Below are 20,605 nucleotides of genomic sequence, written 5' to 3' on the forward strand. Positions count from 1 at the left end.
TGGGGTCACAAAGAGTCTGACAAGACTGAGTGACTGAACTGAACTGAACTGATGGCTCATATGGTAAAGAATCTGCCTACAGTGCAGAAGACCTGGCTTCAATTTCTGAGTCAGAAAGATCCCCTGGTGAAGGGAATGACTACTCACTCCAGTATTCTTCTTCCTTATATGTCTTTAAAAATCAAGAAGTCATAACTATCTGAAATTGGAAATGCAGACAGCTAATGTGTGCCCTGAAGGGGATTCTGGAACAGAAAATGGATAGTAGATTTAAAAAAAATGACATAACAACATGTAACTATTGATATATATTTTTTCTTTTTTTAATATAAATTTATTTATTTTAATTGGTGGTTAATTACTTTACAATATATTGATATATTAATTGCATCATTAGTGTTGTACTAATGAAAAATGTTAATAATAAGAAAAACAGTTCTGAATATATAAAACTCTCTGTACTATCTGTGAGATGATTTTGTAAATCTAAAGCTGCTGTAAAATTCAACATTTAGTTAAGACAACAGCATCCAACAAAGTAAAATTCATAATGCCTGACATCCAGTCAAAGATTACGAGGCAAGCAAAGAAACAGGGAAAAAAGATATAGTAGGAGAAGAATATAAGTTGAAACCAAGCAGAACTGGCACAGATGTTAAAGTAGAAAATGAAAAAAATTTAATTAAATGTTAATCACTCAGTCATGTCCGACTCTTTTGATCCCATGGACTGTAGTCCACCAGCTCCTCTGTCTATGGACTTCTCCAGGCAAGAATACTGGAGTAGGATGCCATGCCCTTCTCCAGGGGACCTTCCTGACCCAGACATTGAACTCAGGTCTCCCACATTGCAGGCAGGTTCTTTACCATCTGAGCCACCAGGGAAGCTCAAATTTTAAAATACAGGACATCAAAACAGGACATTTAGTTATTAAAACTAAAGTTCACATGTTTAAAAAAGGTTAAGAGTGATGAAGATTTTTCAAAAACAGATTTGAATGAAATTCTAAGATGAAAACTACAATGTCTAAGATGAAATAAATACTGAATGAGTTTAATAGAGCATTTGGTATTATAGATGAAATGATTAGTAAACTAGAGGACACAGCAATAGAAAATATCCTAAATTATGTATAGAGAGAAAAAATAAAAACAAAATACAACAACAACAAAAAAGGAAAATCAGGGGATTTCCCTGGTGGTCCAGTGGTTAAGAATCTGCCTTCCAATGAAGGAGACTTGGGTTTGATCCCTGGTCAAGGAAACTAAGATCCCATATGCCACGGGGCAACTAAACCCATAAGCTGCAGCTAGAAAACCTGCACGCCACTGTAGTCAGAGCACTGCAACAAAGGCCCAGTGCTGCCAAAATTTAAAAAAAAATAAATAAAAGGAGAATCAGTGAAATGTGGTGAAATGTGGAATAACTCCAAATGTGCTAATTGAAATCTTTGGAGAAGAAGATGAGGCACAAAAGTACATATTTAAGGAAAAATGGCCAGAATTTCTGTCCTAAAATGTGCATATTTTCGCTTGATCTTAGTCAAAAGGCCGAGAAGTGATGGCATATTTTCTTCACTTGTTATGACAGCAGTCACCTTTAGTGTGTGTCCCAAGTTTGAATCCCTACTAACATACTTTAATAGATGTGGGACTTACGCAAGTTCCTGTGCCTCTCTAAACTTCAATTTCTTCATTTGTAAATGGGGTAACAACTGCTGAGAAAGAAGAAATCATTCTGAAATGAGTTAGTCATGAAAACTTTCACCCTATGGGTGGAGTAACTAGTCTTCCTGGTTTTTGCTTATTTTCCCAAAGTAATTATTAATAGTCCTCCTTTTCATCCTCAGAAGTACCCTGGTTTGTATGTTAAGTATTGTGACCATAGTTATAGGGCTACTGAGAGGATTAAATGAGATAGTGTCTGGTGTGATGTGAGTTCTATATATTTAACTTATGAGAAAACTATGAATATATGTTGCCAATACATATATAAATTACTTCAGTGCTTTCACCTTCATTTACATGTCTTTACTATTAAACAGTGCAAGTAGAGGTAGGTAGACATACACAGGGGCGTCCCAGGTGGCTTTAGTAGTAAAGAACCTGCCTTGCAAAATAAAGTAAAAATTAAAATTTAAAAAAAAAGGAAATAAATAAATAAATAAATTTGCAAAAAAAAAAAAAAAGAACCTGCCTTCCAATGCAGGAGACATATAAGAGACAAGCATTCCATCCCTGAGTTGAAATCCCTGGAGGAGGGCATAGCAACCTACTGCAGTATTCTTGCCTGGGAAATCCCATGGACAAAGGATCCTGGTGGGCTACAGTCCACAAGGTCGAAAAGAGTCAGATAGGACTGAAGTGACTTAGCATGCCCACAGACACACACAAAGTGAGGATTACTACAGATCCACTTAGATTTTAAGTTTAGAACAAACATCTAAAAAAAACAGCTCTGTGGTATAATTAAAATGATTGTACATGTTTTACCATTGTGTTAAAATATGGCAAAATTTGGTCAAAGGCCACTATTAAAGCAGACACGCAATGATTGCATTTTTCGTATTATATTTACGAAGTGAAGTGAAAGTGTTAGTCACTCAGTTGGGTCTGATTCTTTTCAACCCCATGGACTGTAGCCCACCAGGCTCATCTGTCCACGGGATTTCCTAGGCAAGAATATACTGGAGTTGGTTGCCATTTTCTTCTCCAGGGGATCTTCCTGACCCAAGGATTGAACCCTGGTCTCCTGCATTGCAGGCGGATCCTTTACCATCTGAGCCACCAGAGAAGCCCTATTGTAATTATAACTAGTGTAAAAACAAAAAAGGAACGGATTTTCATTAGTTTGCATCTCTTCATTGTGACAAATTTGGTCATGCAGAAACTTAATGCGTCCTTATTTAAATGAAAACACTATGGATGGATAAGGCCCAATACTCAGGGACTAAAGTACCCACTTCAGAACTCCATCATGCTGGTACCCTGATCTGGGACCTCCACTCTCTATAAATGGGCAGGCTAGCCTGCCAAGCTTCACGAACACTGGCAGAAACACAAGGTTTCTGGGCTAGGGACAAGGATGGTCTTTTCAGCATATGGCGATGATACATACAGTTGGCACCAGAGCAAAAAGGCAGGAACTGAAATCTCTATGGGAACCAGAGCCAGGGTTGGAAAAGCAGAACTGCAATTGACAAATTGCTGGAGGCTCAAAGGGGAAGAGTCTGAGAGTGAAAAACTAGGGAGCGGGGTGCGTGGTGGGGAATCCCCACACGTTGTGAGTTTTACCTCCAAGCTGTGGACCAGGTTCTTACAGTAAACATCAGAGGAAAATCCTTTTGTGCTACCAGCAAAGGAAAAAGAAAGGGAATCATTTTGGGAGGAGTCATATTCTCAGTTCCTCATACGTTGAGTAATTTTGAATTGCCCTCTGGACATTGTAAATGTGTACTACAGAACACGTCTGTTACATTCCTCTGAAGAAGCTTTTATTTCTGTTTTAGGACTCAGTTCACTTAGATGTGAAATGCAAAGTCTGTCTTTCAACAATAACATATATCTCAGATCAGTTCTTTTATCTTTAACCGGGTTTCTATGTATGTTCAAGGATTAGCTAGAAATTTAGGTGGTTTTTACACAGAATTTTGTGACTCTGTCTTACTGCCTCTCTCCTTCTAAAGTTACCATCTCACTTTCCAGTGGCTGTGGTTGTCCCCAAACCTGTCCCCTGGTCTTTCAAAGACTGCAGGATTTTCTATTAGTTCTAGTTGTTTCACATCATGCAGCATTAGTTAGCTTGCAGTCTAAAACTGTAAAAATGAGAAACTGACATTTGTGGATTATTTTTTCTAAGCGGCTACTTCACTCTGGAATCTCTCTGCATGTGTTTTCTTGTGCTCATTTGCCAAGGCACTCAGATCCCCTCCCTACCAGGCCTTATAGTTGTTTTTGTGAAAGTCTTGGTCCAATAGGAGCCTACTCAAGACACCAAAAGAAATTCATATCTTTCTAAGAATAGCTTTCATAATTAGCACATGGTGGCATTTTCTCCCCTGATCTCTTATTTTTATGGTAACTGGAGAATTAAGTTAAATTGACTGATTTCAATTTACTTTCACCATTCTTCCATTTTTTCATTGTTTCCTTTCGGATATCTTTTTGTTTCTTTTGCTCCTTCATTTACTACGTTCAATCAGATGGAGGAAGGTAGTTTTGTTTGTTTTTCCTTTACTCGTTTTCCACTCAAGTTTGGAAGTTACATACTCTCTATTAATTTGACAGTTACTCTAGCCATTTCCTAGACTTAAGTAAATATAAAGTTAGTCGTTATTTTTAGCTGGGGAACTGTGCCATAGTGAGGGTGGCTATGAGGGTAGGATAGTAATTTCTTCCTGGGTTATCTGAATTTTCCCTCCATGAGTGTCCCCTGAGTTTTGTGATGCAGACAGAAGGTGACTCTCTGTCATTTCATTTATAATGGCTTTGTTGAAGGGCCAAGCAAGGGCAGAATTCAAAGTTGATGCCTGCTCCACCCAACAAAGCAAATACTGACTACATCCTTGGACATCCAAGATGAGTGGAGTGAGTCAGGCATCAGGGACCACTTTGGTATCCAACCTAGAGAAAGGAGGCTGTATGCAGAAACCCAAGTCTATCTACCCTTACTCCTGAGCCCTTGAACTTAAAGGACAGGACCTATGATTATCTGCCTTCAGTCTGGTGATAACAGGACTGGGTCACAAAAGGACATGGTTTGTATGGTCTGCAATAGACAGTTTCCTACTGAGCAACACTCATTGCTGAGTTCTTCATCGGAAAAACAAGCAGAGATGGAGATGGAGCAATTGAGAGAATGAGCTCTTTCCACCTGTCCCTGAATCCATACACTCTCTGCATCTCTATCTTTTGTCTTTATCTCTGCCTTTGGTCTCTCACTCCTGCCAACAGTCCTTAAAGTCGTGAAGTGAAGTGAAAGTTGCTCAGTCATGTCCAACTCTTTGCAACCCCATGGACTATACAGTCCATAGGGGGAATACTCCAGTATTCTCCAGGCCAGAATACTGGAGTGGAAAACTGAAGTTCCCTTCTCCATGGGATCTTCTAAACCCAGGGACTGAACCCAGGTCTCCCACATTGCAGTTGATTCTTTACCAGCTGAGCCACCAGGGAAGCCCAATAATACTGGAGTGGGTAGCCTATCCCTTCTCCAGGGGATCTTCCCAACTCAGGAATCGAACCAGGGTCTCCTGCATTGCTGGTGGATTCTTTACCTGCTGAGAAGTCGTGAAGCTTATCTTTTCTCCTGGGATCTCCCTAGATAACCCATCCCAAAGCCTCTCGTCTAAGCCTTAGGCTTGAAATCTCCACTGTTCTACATCTGGCCCCCATATCAACCAACCTCCTTAAAGTGTGACCAAGCTGGACTGGGACTCAAGGATGTCACCCAGTAGCACTCATCTCATTCTATGAACTACAACAGAGGAGCAACTGGAGGTCACAGTTGGATTAGAAATCTTCTACCAGGAATTTGGGCTTCCCTGGTGGCTCAGTGGTAAAGAATATGCTTGCCTATGCAAAAGATGTGGGTTCAATCACTACTGGGTCAGGAAGATCTCCTGGAGAAGGAAATGGCAACCCACTCCAGAATTCTAGCTTGGGAAATCCCAAGGACAGAGGAGCCTGGAGGGCTAGAGTCCTTGCAATCTCAAAAAAGTCAGATATGACTTAGTGACTAAACAGTAACAACCAGGAAATTATCCTTAAAGGAATTGGATCTTCTAAGAAGCACGGAGCAGAGATTTGCTGAGAGTAAACAGGCATGCCCAGACCCTTTCACACTTTCCACTATGAAAGCTCTCTTATCTTCATAGGAAAAGCAACAATACAGGTTATTCTGGTACAGAATGACCATAGTGGACACTGAGTAGATCCCTGAGCCCAGACAGCTTTGAAAAACTCTCAGCTTGGGATTATGATCTGGGTACCCTGTTCTCTGAAGGCCTTCTGTCTATCACCCCGTAGCAAGAAGAAAAGTGTCTTTCCTGTTTGAGAAGTGCAAAGCACAGATCCCCAGCTGTCCCCGGGCCCAAGTTATCAATACAGTCTGCCTCTGGTTATATTTCAAACCCACTTAAGGCTTTGTAGTGGAGGGGAGGGAAGGGTTTCTCAAGTTGTCATTTAACCCAAGGAGAAGCAGTATTACTGGACTTCAAATGTCATCATCGAAGTCTCGTTCAAACTGTGATTCATTCTCTCAAGGAGGAAATTGCCCAGAAAAATTCTCTCATTGCAGATCTACCCTAATTATGATGCATAAATTAAGCTGGACTAAGAAACAGAAAATTGCTCATGCAAATTTTGTAATACCAAATGTCTCCTCCTTTAATTGATCTGATCAAGGGCCAAATCAGCACATAAAGTTTAGTTTATAATTTGATGAGAATTTACCTCTAAAGCATAAAATTGATTAAAACAAATCTCCTAAAGAGTCTTTATATGTATTTCTGCTGCTGCTGCTTAGTCACTTCAGTTGTGTCCAATTCTTTGTGACCCTGCTCCTGGCAGGAGCAGTCTGCCAGGCTCCTCTGTCCATGGGATTCTCTAGGCAAGAATACTGAAGTGGGTTGCCATGCTCTCCTCCAGGGGATCTTCCTGACCCAGGGATCAAACCCAGGTCTCCTGCATTGCAGGCAGATTCTTTACCCTTGAGCCACCAGGGAAGTGCATATGTATTTATAAATAAATAAATATGTATATATATAATATGAAATTTTATATATACTATATATATAGATTATATATACTATATATATGTATAAAATCTCATTATTCATATAGTAATTCAAAGAGTGTACAAAAACTTGAAGTATGGACTCATTGGGTCTTCTACAGGAGTCAGGTCTTCTGAAATAACACAGGTTTGTATTCTCTGGTCTGTTGAGAGAATCCACATGTAAGTCTCAAGAGAACTCCAAGAAAGAGCAAAGGGTCTTGATGCTAGAACATTCATGGAGGCAGAAAAGGATCTGGTTATGGTTTTGTCAGAGAGGATGAAAATTTTCTCTACCTTTCTTTGTTCTTCTCCCTGGTATAAAAATTAAACTGACATGAGACAGATTAACAGGAGCTAATCAAATAAAAGTTAAAATAACATGTTCATATGGGAGAGACCCAGGAAAACTGAGACAAAAATGACCAAAATCCTCCCCTTAAATGACATCTTCAGCTAAAGACAAAAGAGGGTGTTGGGTGTAGTGGTTTAGGACCTCACAGGAGAAGAAAGCAATTCATGTGAAGATGGAAAAGCAAACGTGTTATAACCAAACGTTTGCTGGGCCAGGCACAGATAATGGGACAGAGAGAAATTTTAACAAATAGACTTTGCTCAGTTCCTGCATGTTCACTCTGCCTACTTTATACAAATAGTTGTGGTTTAGTCGGTAAGTCATGTCTGATTCTTTCGGGACCCCATGGACAGTAGCCCTTCAGGCTCCTCTGTCCACAGTATTCTCCAGGCAAGAACACTGGAGTGGGTTGCCACTTCCTTCTGCAGGGGATCTTCCCAACCCAGGGATTGAACTCAGGTCTCCTACATTGGGAGGCAGATTCTTTATCACTGAGGCACCAGGGAAGCCATACTAATAGTTATCTATGGTCAAAGCTCTATTCCTCAAACAAGCTCTCTATCTACATTCTTTGGGCAGCAAGAGAACGTTTAAAAAAAAAAAAGAAACAGAAAACCTCCTAGGTCTTCTGTTTCTTAAACATAATCAGCCTAAATGAATCCTCATGCTAGGAAGATACATTTTGGGGTGTTGTTTCCAGCACGAACTCTTAGAGGATTTATTATTATTATTTTCAATCCAACTGGAGATGCTTTTATTTTTCCTGAAGATTGTTTATTGTCTTAGTGAAAGTGAAAGTGGCTCAGTCACGTCTGACTCTGCAAACCCATGGACTATACAGTCCATGCAATTCTCCACCAGAACACTGGAATGGGTAGCTTTTCCCTTCTTCAGGGGATCTTCCCAACCCAGGGATCAAATCCAGGTCTCCTGCATTGCAGTCAGATTCTTTACCAGCTGAGCCACAAGGGAAGCCCTTTATTATCTTATCCTCATCATTATTCAAATAGTGAGAAAAACATTAAGCACATAGACAGTGTTCTAGGCATAGGCAATATCAGTTCAGTTCAGTTCAGTCTCTTAGTTGTGTCTGACTCTTTGTGATGCAATGGTCTGCAGCACGCCAGGCTTCCCTGTCCATCACCAACTCCCAGAGCTTCCTCAAACTCAAGTCCGTCGAGTCTGTGATGCCATCCAACCATCTCATCCTTTGTTGTCCCCTTCTCCTCCTGCCTTCAATCTTGCCCAGCATCAGGGTCTTTTCCAGTGAGTCAGTTCTTCACATCAGGTGGCCAAAGTATTGGAACTTCAGCTTCAGCATCAGTCCGTCTAATGAATATTCAGGACTAATTTCCTTTAGGATAGACTAGTTTTATCTCCTTGCAGTCCCAGGGATTCTCAAGAGTCTTCTCCAACACCACAGTCCAAAAATATCAATTTTTCAGCCATCAACTTTCTTGATGGTCCAGCTGCCACATCCATATAATCATAAGCAAAAGGACTTATGCTAAGTCCGCATCCTGCCTGAGCAGATAGGTTTTTTTTTTAATTTCTATTGGACTATAGTTTTTTTTTTTTTATGACGTTATATTAGTTTCTACTGTACAGCAAAATGAACCAGCTATATGCTTACATATATCTGGGGCTTCCCTGATAGCTCAGCTGGTAAAGAATCTGCCTGCAATGCAGGAGACTTGGATTCAATCCCTGGGTTGGGAAGATCCCCTGGAGGAGAGCATGGCAACCCACTCCAGTATTCTTGCCTAGAGAATCCCATGAATAGAGGAACCTGGAGGGCTACAGTCCATGGGGTTACAAAGAGTCAAACATGACTGAGCAACTAAGCACATCACAGCATGTACACATATCCACTCTTTTTTTAACTTCCTTCCCACTTAGATCACCACAGAGCATTGAGTAGCATTCCCTGTGCTATACATTGGGCTCTCATTAATGATATATTTTATACATAGTATCAATAGTGTATACATATATATATATATATATATATATATATATTTGTCTTTTATATTTTGTCTTACATTCTTTCAAAGAGAATGGGCTGCCTTTCTGGGTGCCAGATGTCCTCTGCCAGTGTTCAGAAGTTGTTTTGTGAAAGTTGCTCAGCATTCAAATGATCTTTTGATGAATTTATGGCAGGAGAAAGTGATCTCCTGTCCTATTCCTCCACCATCAAACAAAAAGGTAAAATGGTTGCCTGACGAGGCCTTACAAATAGCTGAGAAAAGGAGAGAAACTAAAGGCAAAGAAGAAAGGGAAAGATATACCCATTGAATGCAGCATTCCAAAGAATAGCAAGGAGAGATAAGAAAGCCTTCCTCAGTGATCAATGTAAAGAAACAGAGGAAAACAATAGAATGGGAAAGACTAGAGATCTCTTCAAGAAAATTAGAAGAGATTCCAAGGGAACATTTCATGCAAAGATGAGCACAATAAAGGACAGAAATGGTATGAACTTAACAGAAGCAGAAAATATTAAGAAGAGGTGGCAAGAATAAACAGAAGAACTAGACAAACCAGATAACCACAATGGGGTGATCACTCACCTAGAGCCAGACATCCTGGAATGCAAAGTCAAGTGGGCCTTGGAAAGCATCACTAAGAACAAAGCTAGTGGAGGTGATGGAATTCCAGTTGAGCTATTTCAAATCCTAAAAGATGATGCTGTGAACATGCTGCACTCAATATGCCAGCAAATTTGGAAAACTCAGCAGTGGCCACAGGACTGGAAAAGGTCAGTTTTCATTTCAATCTCAAAGAAAGGCAATGGCAAAGAATGTTCAAACTACTGCACAATTGCACACATCTCACATGCTAGTAAAGTAATGCTCAAAATTCTCCAAGCCAGGCTTCAACAGTACGTGAACTGTAAACTTTCAAATGTTCAAGCTGGATTTAGAAAAGGCAGAGGAACCAGAGATCAAATTGCCAACATCTGCTGGATCATCAAAAAAGCAAGAGAGTTCCAGAAAAATATCTGCTTTATTGACTACACCAAAGCCTTTGACTGTGTGAATCACAACAAACTGTGGAAAATTCTTCAGGAGATGGGAATACCAGACCACCTGACCTGCCTCCTGAGAAATCTGTATGCAGGTCAAGAAGCAACAGTTAGAACTGGACATGGAACAACAGACTGGTTAGAAATCAGGAAACGAGTACGTCAAGGCTATATATTGTCACCCTGCTTATGTACATCATGCAAAATGCTGGACTGGATGAAGCACAAGCTGGAATCAAGATTGCCAGGAGAAATATCAATAACTTCAGATAGGCAGATACCACCTTTATGGCAGAAAGTGAAGAAGAACTACAGAGCCTCTTGATGAAAGTGAAAGAGGAGAGTGAAAAAGTTGGCTTAAAGCTCAACATTCAGAAAACTAAGGTAAATCTGGTCCCATCACTTCATGGCAAATAGATGGGGAAACAATGGAAATAGTGACAGAATTTATTTGTGGGGGCTCCAAAATCACTGCAGATGGTGACTGCAGCCATTAAATTAAAAGACACTTGCTCCTTGGAAGAAAAGCTATGACCAACCTAGACAGCATATTAAAAAGCAGAGACATTACTTTGCCAACAAAGGTCCATCTATCTAGTCAGAGACATGGTTTTTCCAGTAGTTATGTAAGGATGTGAGAGTTGGACTATAAAGAAAGCTGAGCATTGAAGAATTGATGCTTTTGAACTGTGGTATTGGCGAAGACTCTTGAGCGTCCCTTGGACTGCAAGGAGATCCAACCAGTTCATCCTAAAGGAAATCAGTCCTGAATATTCATTGGAAGGAATTTTTTTTTAATTTTTATTTTTACTTTATTTTACTTTACAATACTGTATTAGTTTTGCCATACATTGACATGAATCCATCACGGGTGTACATGCGTTCCCAAACATGAACCCCCCTCCCACCTCCCTCCTCATAACATCTCTCTGGGTCATCCCCGTGCACCAGCCTCAAGCTGCTGTATCCTGCATCAGACATAGACTGGCGATTCATTTCTTACATGATAGTATACATGTTTCAATGCCATTCTCCCAAATCATCCCACCCTCTCCCTCTCCCTCTGAGTCCAAAAGTCTGCTCTAATATCTGTGTCTCTTTTGCTGTCTCACATACAGGGTCATCATTACCATCTTTCTAAATTCCATATATATGTGTCAGTATACTGTATTGGTGTTTTTCTTTCTGGCTTACTTCACTCTGTATGATTGGCTCCAGTTTCATCCATCTCATTAGAACTGATTCAAATGAATTCTTTTTAATGGCTGAGTAATACTCCATTGTGTATATGTACCACAGCTTTCTTATCCATTCATCTGCTGATGGACATCTAGGTTGCTTCCATGTCCTGGCTATTATAAACAGTGCGCGATGAACATTGGGGTACATGTGTCTCTTTCAATTCTGATTTCCTCGGTGTGTATGCCCAGCAGTGGGATTGCTGGGTCATAAGGTAGTTCTATTTGCAATTTTTTAAGGAATCTCCACACTGTTCTCCATAGTGGCTGTACTAGTTTGCATTCCCACCAACAGTGTAAGAGGGTTCCCTTTTCTCCACACCCTCTCCAGCATTTATTGCTTGCAGACTTTTGGATCGCAGCCATTCTGACTGGTGTGAAGTGGTACCTCATTGTGGTCTTGATTTGCATTTCTCTGATAATGAGTGATGTTGAGCATCTTTTCATGTGTTTGTTAGCCATCTGTATGTCTTCTTTGGAGAAATGTCTATTAAGTTCTTTGGCCCATTTTTCGATTGGGTCATTTTTTTTTTTCTGGAATTGAGCTGCATAAGTTGCTTGTATATTTTTGAGATTAGTTGTTTGTCAGTTGCTTCATTTGCTATTATTTTCTCCCATTCTGAAGGCTGTCTTTTCACCTTGCTTATATTTTCCTTTGTTGTGCAGAAGCTTTGTTGAAGCTGAAACTCCAATACTTTGGCTACCTGATGCGAAGAAGTGACTCATTAGAAAAGACCCTGATGCTGAGAAAGTTTAAAGGCGGGAGGAGAAGGGGACAAAAGAGGATGAGATGGTTAGATGGCATCACAGATGCAATGGACGAGTTTGAGTAGGCTCTAGGCGTTGGTGATGGGTAGGGAAGCCTGGCGTGCTGCAGTCCATGGGGCGCAGAGTTGGACACGACTGAGAGACTGAACTAAACTGAACTGCTAGTGATTCTGCTACATTCACCAGGCTGGAGAAACTTAGGGAAGGAAAATTTCCTACAAGTGGAATGCAGGCAGGGCGGGTAGTCTATGGGATAGTGCAGCCCTAGATTTTTGTCTGGCTCAGATGTGGCCTTCTCTGATTGTGTGAATCACCAAGGCTGGGCCTCCAACATCATCCATCTCACTCTGAACCAGGAAAAGGACATTTGGGTTTTCAGCTTTGAGAAATCAGGATGAGGCACTCCATGAAGAATTAAGGACTTAGTCATTCTTTTGACTCAAGGGCCTCTGAAAGAACTGAGCTACTTGGACATCAAAGAAATGTATTCTTCTGGAAGCAGGAAATGGAAGTTCCAGTTTGTCATCAACTTTGTCAGCAGGAAGGACAAGAACTGAGGCAGAAATTCCAACATGAGCATGAAAAATGAGCTTGATGCCTTCAAGTGCATTCTTCAGATGTTTGGTTTTTCTCTCAAAGAGAAAAGAGGACTGATGTCATGGTTTGTGATTCAGATAAATCCTCCTGGATTTCTTATATTGATCTCCTTAAAGGGGACTCAGCCCCCACCCTAGTGAAAAAGAGAAAGACATTTTCAGATGAGTAAAACAAGGACACAGAATCATACGATTTCAGTTAATTTTAATTTTTACCATAGTGATACATACACATTGCTTTTGAGATTCAGAAAAGATGTTTGGGTAGTGCTTTGGGACTTCAAAGAGGAGAAAGGAGATTAACGAGGAGATGGAAAAGCAAATAATTTTCTGGGCCCTGCAGAGACAATGGGACGTGCCACGTTTTCCCCACCACACCCTGCCCATATTCTTGCAAATATCTCTGGAGGGAGCTTTATTCCCAGAACAGGCCCTTTATCCAGTCTTTGGGCAGCTATGTTTGTGCATGCATGTCCAACTCTTTGTGACCCCATGGACTGTAGCCCACCAGGCTTCTCTGTCCATGGGATTTCCCAGGCAAGAATACCAGATTGAGCTGCCATTTCCTCTTCCAGGGGATCTTTCTAACTTAGGGATAAAACCTGTGTTTCCTGCATTGGCAGATGGATTCTTTACCACTGAGCCACCTCGGAAGCCCTAAGGCAGCTAAAGAGGAGGTAAAAAGAAAGACTTTCTGAGTCTTCTGTTGCTAAAAAATAATCAGCCTAAAATAATTCACATGCAAAAGAGACATATTTGGGAGTGGCAAATTTTGCTTCTCTATAGCAATATGTGTGTAGTTGTCAGCGAGAGTAGGACCATCAGCATCACCCTGCCTCTCCCCACCATTTAGCATCCTCGGAGAGACCTGCATAGGTCCCAGACCAAACTGTCTTCAAGGGTGGACATGTCATCGCTCAACCCATTGATCTCTTGGGGGAAAACCCCATGGTTCCAATCCTTCGCCAATCTCGGTTTCTTCACATGGAGTCAAGAGGGCCTCTGGGATTATCTTATCCCCACCCACCCACCACCCACCCTAAGGAGCATCTCACATTTCTGAGTTGTTATGGGAGTTTGTACCAACTATTTCCTAATGATGGGGGGAGAAAACCTATTTTAAGGGAAGACAAGAAAAATGTAGACATAAAAACTTTCTGTCCTTTGACCTCCGCTTCCCCTCTAGTGCGCACGGTGCGTCTTTATTATGCATTAACCAGACCTCCCCAATGGCAGAAAAACCTGTTCAGTTGTAGAAATCTAGTTTCCTTCTTCTGGCACCAGCCATGTAACTCCTTAAAGGATAACATTCCTTTCTCAGTCTTGTAAGGGGATCACACTGACCCACCACTCGCCTTGTACATGCAGACATCTTTGATGAACTTTATGTGCGATGCCAATACAGCCTTTCCCTTAAAGAGAGAAACTGATGCAGCACAGACTGGTCAGATGACTTAAGGAAAGCCACACCTAATGGAAGTTCTCAGTTCAAATACTTAGTCCTGACCTTATTAATTTTACTAGCTCTATTTCTTGTATCTTGCCTTTTACAAGATTATTGTTTCTTACATTACCAAATGCATGCTTGAGCCTTAGATAAAATGAATAATAGATGACTTGAAATGATTGATCAACTATATAGTTCTGTAAGATCAATGATCTTAATAGTGTAACTCTAGATATGGGAAGAAGCAACAAGAGGGGACCATTTTCCGGATCATAACAGTCCAGAAAGACAGGTAGTACAGAGCCTTTTGGCTATCATTAACATATCCAGTAAAAGCACATTGAGTTGGCATGACATAGCACATGTTTACTGTAGGATTATTTACAACAGCCAGGATGTATAAACAACCTAGGCATCCAGGTTAGATGAATAGATTAAAAAAAGAAGAGGTATGTGATAATGTGAATACTATTCAGCCATAAAAAACGATAAAATCTTGACATTTGTGACAACACTGATATACTCTGAGTGTATTATGCTAAGTAAAGTTAGAGAAAGACAATTTTCATATGGTTTCACCTATATATGGAATCTGAAAAACAAAGCAAATAAAACAAAATCCAGACTCACAGACAGAAAGAACAGTTTGGTGTTTGACAAAAGAGAGGGAGTTGGGGACTCAAAATGGGTAAAGGAGCCAAGAAGTACAGACTTGCAGTGAAAAATTGAGTCATGGGGATGTAAAGTTCATCATATGGAATATAATCCATAATAATGAATTAACTTTGTGTGGTAGCATGTGATAGCTAGACTTGTGATAATCACTTCACATTGTATACAAATGTTGTATACCTGAAAATAAGATAATGCTATATGTCGATTATACCTCAAAAATACTGAAAAAAATGTAATGGAAAAGATAAAAAAAAGCATACTGAGTGACCTTCAATGAAATCCTCGTCTGACATGGGCATTCCTAGGGCTCCATGAGACAAACTAGTCACAAAATGCTTCCCCATCCCTGATCAAAATTAAGACCAAAAGGGAAGGCATTGTAAAACAAAGAATGGTGCCCACCATCCAGTTTGATAAGAATGAAGCCATTAGCTACTGCAGTCACTAACCTAAAGTACACCCTGAAATAGATTCAAGGGGAAGATCAGATTGAGACACTAAGTACACTGGAAAAACTGACAGACTGGCCCTGAGACAGATATATTCAGGAGAAAATTTTATAAACCCAGTTTCCTGCATCTACCCATACTGAGAAAAGCATTAAAAACACCAAGATCCCTGTTCTTTGAAAAATAACAGTAACCCTCAACCAAGATGATTCCTTGGTTGCATGTACCCCTTTGCCAAAATCACGTATATAGTGGGCTCTCCCTTCACCGCTATAGAAAAGTCCTCAAGAATTCTATGAGAGACTGTCTCCTTGGTTACAATCCCCAGATTGGTGCAAATACAATTTTCCATTTCTTACTTTAAAAAAAGTAGAAAGAATTGTTTACTTTTTATTTGGAGGGTTGCTGGGTCTTTATTGCTGTGTGCAGGCTTTCTCCAGTTGCAGTGAGCAGGGGATGGTCTTTGTTGTGGTGTCCCGGCTTCTCATTGCAGTGTCTTCTCTTGCCGTGGAGGATGGGCTTCAGTACTTGAAGCACGTGGGCTCAGTAGTTGTAGTACATCGGGTTAGTTGCCCTTCGGCATATGGGATCCTCCTGCAGTAGGGACTGAGCTCTTGTCCCCTGCACTGGCAGGTGGATTCTTTACCACTGGACCACCAGGGAAGCCCTCATTTCTTTCTTAGATTGACTACTGATTAGTTTTTCATCAACACCAATGTGTTTCCCCAGAGTCTCTTCAAGTTCTGCTGGCACAGAAAATGCTAGAGTCTTACTGTTATATTTAAAATGAATAACCAACAAGGACTTATTGTATAGCATAAGAACTCTGCTCAATGTTATGTGGCAGCCTGGATGGGAGAGGAGTTTGGGGGAGAATGGATACAAGTAAGTGTATGGCAGAGTGCCTCTGCTGTCCACCTGAAACTATCACAGCATTGTTAATTGGCTATGCTCCAATATAAAGTAAAAATTAAAAAAAATAATTAAAAGGAAAGAAAAAGAAAATGCTGGCATCTTCTACCTTCATTAATCTCTAGAAAAGCCTTACAATTTGCAGGCCTTGGGAACCGGGAAACGGGCTTTGGAAAAAGACATGAGCCAGAACTTCAGTCTTGGAGGACATGTATCTCTCTTCTGCATCTTGATGGAGGGATGTTGAGTCCATTCTCATGGACCAGGATGCCCACAGGTGGCCTGCCCTGGGCTCTGAGGAGCTGGGGACTTGTCAGGTTGGGGATGCTTTTCCCCTGAACCCCTTCATTCTCCTTGCAGGGAGCTCCCAATTTCAAATGGGACAAGATCTGGGCCCCTGACTCAGAGCAGTCCCACAAGATATTTCTGCCATTTAATGTCTTTATTTTCACCATTCAGGGGATTTCTCCTGCTTTTTTTTCCCCTGAGCAGCTCTGAGCAGTCTGAGCTATGCAGTGGCTGTCATCTTGCCTCACCAGCAAGCAGCTTTCTAAGGAGAGAAGCCTCCACATGTTTCTCTAGCTAAAAGCCCAGAAGCCAGTCCTGATTTGCTCAGAGAACAGAATCCGTAAGACAGACTGCCATGCCCATGAGACCACAGACACCCTGATTCACCCTGGTGTCTGGGCCCCTGAGCCCAGTTGTGCTGTGAAGCTGTTGCCACGAGATCCCTTGATCACTCTTGTGTTTTTGGTATGTGGTGGGTGCTGATGACGGACCTCGCCTGTGCAGGAATCAAAGGGACAGCTGCTTCTCGGGAAGTCTTATTGTTGAGCAGTATTCCATTATATATCTACACACACACACACACACACACACACACTCACACACACACCACATATATATATATATATATATATATATATATATATATATATATATATTCCACAACTTCTTTATCCATTCATTTTTTCTCAGACACTTATGTTGTTTCCATGTTTTGGCTACTGTGAATAATGATGCTATGAATATCAGGATGCATATACCTTTTCCAATTAGCTGTTCAAGGAAAAAAAGCAGGAGAAATCCCCTGAATGGTGAAAATAAAGACTTTAAATGACATAAATATTTTGTGGGATTGCCCTGAGTCAGGGGCCCGGACCTTGAACCATTTGAGATTGGGAGCTCTCTGCAAGGAGAATGAAGGGGTTCGGGGAAAAGCATCCCCAACCTGACAGGTCCCCAGCTCCTCAGAGCCCAGGGCAGGCCACCTGTGGGCATCCTGGTCCATGAGAATGGACTCAACATCCCTCCATCAAGATGCAGAAGAGAGATACATGTCCTCTAAGACTGAAGTTCTGGCTCATGTCTTTTTCCAAAGCCCCTTTCCCAGTTCCCAAGGCCTGCAAATTGTAAGGTTTTCCAGAGATTAATGAAGGTAGAAGATGCCAGCATTTTCTTTTTCTTTCCTTTTAATTATTTTTTTTAATTTTTACTTTATATTGGAGCATAGCCAATTAACAATGTGGTGATAGTTTCAGGTGGACAGCAGAGGGACTCGGCCATACACGTCTTGGTGGGACCATGCTCCCCACGGCAAGGCTGGGAAGAGGCAGGACTGGAGACAGACAAACAGAACATTGAAGGACTTTGACCCTGAACTTGCCTTGGACCCTCAGGGAGCAGACAGGTTTGGAGACACTGATCTCTAAGAGAGGACTAGACAATTCCCCCGACTTGTTCCCTGCTGTCCCAGTGTGGGACAGGGAGAGAATGCTGACCCAGAGCCAGAAACTAGGAAATTCTAAGCAGGTGGACTTGCTCACCTTCTGTGATGCTCACCTCCTGGCCCACCTCAGAACAGTCTCTCCAGCCCTTGCAGCCAAGATTCAGAGCAGAAGGTGGATTGGGAAGGGCTCAGGGTCCTTCCCTGGCCTCACAGGCTCTGAGACCCCAACCCCCACACACTGCTGACGAGTCGACTTTCCATGAGTCAATGCTCTCCTAGGCCTCATAGATTGTCCTACATTCCATCCTTCCATTCAGGAATAAAAAGAGGACCTCCAGCAAGAAGACACAGAGAGACTTATTGTTCAGTTGCTTCAGGCGTGTCTGACTCTTTGCGACCCCATGGACTGGAGCCCACCAGGCTCCTCTGTCCTTGGGATTTCCCAGGCAAGAATATTGGAGTGGGTTGCCATTTCCTTCTCCAGGGGGTCTTCCAGACCCAGGGATCGAACCCACATCTCCTGCATTGCAGGCAGGTTCTTTACCACTGATCCATTTAAGAGAATTAAACAGCCCAATCACTCATGGGGCTGGGATAACAGGACATGGACAAAGCCAGCTGGGCATTGACACAAAATACACAGCAACGGAAACATGCACGACATCCCCCTTCTGGAGCGACTCCCACTTTTTCCCTCTTTAAACCGTAAACTATCAGAAATGTGACTTCTTGAGCCACTGTGGAAAACAGTATGGAAGTTCCTCAGAAAACTAAAAATAGGACTGCCAGTTGCAGCAATTCTGCTCCTGAATACATAGCCATTAAAAAGACAAAAACACTCATTGGAAAGGGTATGTGCATCCCATTATTCATAGCATCGTTATTTACAGTAGCCAAAACATGGAAACACCATAAGTGTCTGTCAAAAGATGAATGGGTAAAGAAGTTGTGGAATATATATGTGTGGCTGTGTGTGTGTGTATGTATGTATATATATATATATATATATAATGAAATACTATAATAACAATAAAAAATGAAATTTTGCCATTTGTAGCAACATCAGTGAACTTGGAGTGTATCAGGCTAAGTGAAATAAGTCAGACAGAAACAAATACTGTATATCACTTAAATGCAGTTGATTTCCACTTGAGGGAGAGGCAGAGATATGACTCTGGGGCAACAGCCTTGTTAACAAACGGAGATCACAGAGGGCCATGGGAGCCACCTTCACAAAGTGGAAGCACTCGTGTAGACATGAGACCTCTCTTCTCTGTGACATTAAGGATTAAGGACAGGAAGGCGGGTTTTATTCCAAATAAGACTGGTTTTTCTGGAGAGGGTGGACTGCCTGGGGAAGGTGAACCACCTGGGGAGAAAGTCGGCTCACCATTTATTCATTCATTTAGCAATTAATTAATAATTAATTTGTTCAACATATATTTATTTGACACAGACATGATGCTCGGAGCTGGGGGTGTAATGGTGAACTAGGCAAACACTACTTCCCACCAATCAAGGATTTTATACTGCAAAGAGGGAAGGAAAGAAAGACAAAAGCAAATAAAATCATTATGAATTATGTGAAGAATAAAAAACAGGAAAAAGGAAATTTCAGGAGGTAGAAGAAGCAATTTTCTTCAGACATGGTGGTTAGGGAAGGCCTCTTGAGGAGGTGACGTATAAGGAGATAACTTGAAGGAGCCAGAAAGGCAGAGAGAGAGAATAAGCTAATACAGGTAACAGGGATGTACATGAGCATAGCATATGCAAAGGTCCAGGGGCTATAAAGGACTCAGCATATTCAAAGAACTGAAAGATTAACATGACTGAAGATGGCAATGAAGAGATTGATCTGAAAGTAGTGTTGGGCCATCAGGGGCCAGACCATCCAGTCAAACCTGTAAACTATGGTAAAGAATTTGCATTTCATGAAAATTCAAACTACAGTGAGGTATTACCTCACACCAATCAGAATGGCCAACATCAAAAAAATCTGCAAACGATAACTACTGGAGAGAATGTGGAGAAAAGGGAACTGATACAGCCACTATGGAGAACTGTATGGAGACGCCTCAAAATGCTATAAATCTATCATATGACCAGCAAGGGCTTCCCAGCTTGGGGTAGTGGGAAAGAACCTGGCTACCAATGCATAGACATAAGAGACAGGGGTTCGATCCCTGGGTCAGAAATGTCCCTGGAAGAGAGCACGGTAAACCACTCCAGTATTCTTCCCTGGGAAATCCCATGGACAGAGGAGCCTGATGGGCTGCAGCGCATAGGGTCTCAAAGAGTCAGACATGACTGAATTGACATAGCACTCACACACACATGACTCAGCAATCCCACTACAGGGCATATGCCCTGAGAAAACCACAATTCTACAGGACGCTTGTACATCAATGTTCATTGCAGCAATATTTACAATAGCCAGGACATGGAAGCAGCCTAGCTGTCCATCAACAGATTAATGGATAAATATATAAATGGAATATTATTCAGTCATACAAAGGAACAAATTCGAGTCAGTTGTAGTGAGGTAGATGAACCTAGAGCCTCTTACACAGAGGGAAGTAAGTCAGAAAGAGAAAAACAAGCATTGCGTATTAACACATATATATGGAATCCAGAAAAATG

This window comes from Ovis aries, chromosome 3 (assembly GCF_016772045.2).
Source record: "Ovis aries strain OAR_USU_Benz2616 breed Rambouillet chromosome 3, ARS-UI_Ramb_v3.0, whole genome shotgun sequence".
Lineage (NCBI taxonomy): Eukaryota > Metazoa > Chordata > Mammalia > Artiodactyla > Bovidae > Ovis > Ovis aries.